Genomic DNA, 532 nt, shown 5'->3' with positions numbered 1-532 from the left:
CCCCTCCAGCCCAGGGTCCCCCTATTTCCTTCTCCGAGTCCCTGCCCCACCAGCCTGGGGTCTCCTTCTTTGCCTCTTCCACCTCCAGCAACCTGTCCCAGCCCCACCAGTCGGGGGTATCCAGTCCAGGGTCCCTTCGCTCACCCCCCCACGCCCCACCCAGGGGTCCCTCGCTCCCAGCCCGGGGCCCCCTCTCCACCCCCAGCAGCCGGGGGTCCCCGTGCCCCCACCTCAGGGTCCCCTTATTCACCTCTTGCACCCAAGCCCGGCTGCCCAGGGCCTCCCTCTCTTCTCCTACCTCGGGGTGGGCGATGGTCTCCGGGCCGCGGGGCCCCTGAGAAAGGCAGAAACTTCTATTTCCCCGCGCCGGCTGCCTGCCCTGCCCTGCGGCCCGCGATGGCTCCCCCAAACCCAGCAAGTGGCCCTGTCCTAGCCCGGAGGTGGGACCCCGAGTCCCGCTCTCGGCAGCCCCGGGGGCGGGGGCGGGCCCCAGCGCCCTCATTCCCTGCGCCGCTGAGGCGAGGCCCGCACC

This window comes from Crocodylus porosus, unplaced genomic scaffold, assembly GCF_001723895.1.
Source record: "Crocodylus porosus isolate Cpor-Errol unplaced genomic scaffold, CroPor_comp1, whole genome shotgun sequence".
Lineage (NCBI taxonomy): Eukaryota > Metazoa > Chordata > Crocodylia > Crocodylidae > Crocodylus > Crocodylus porosus.
This window is presented reverse-complemented; position numbering follows the sequence as displayed.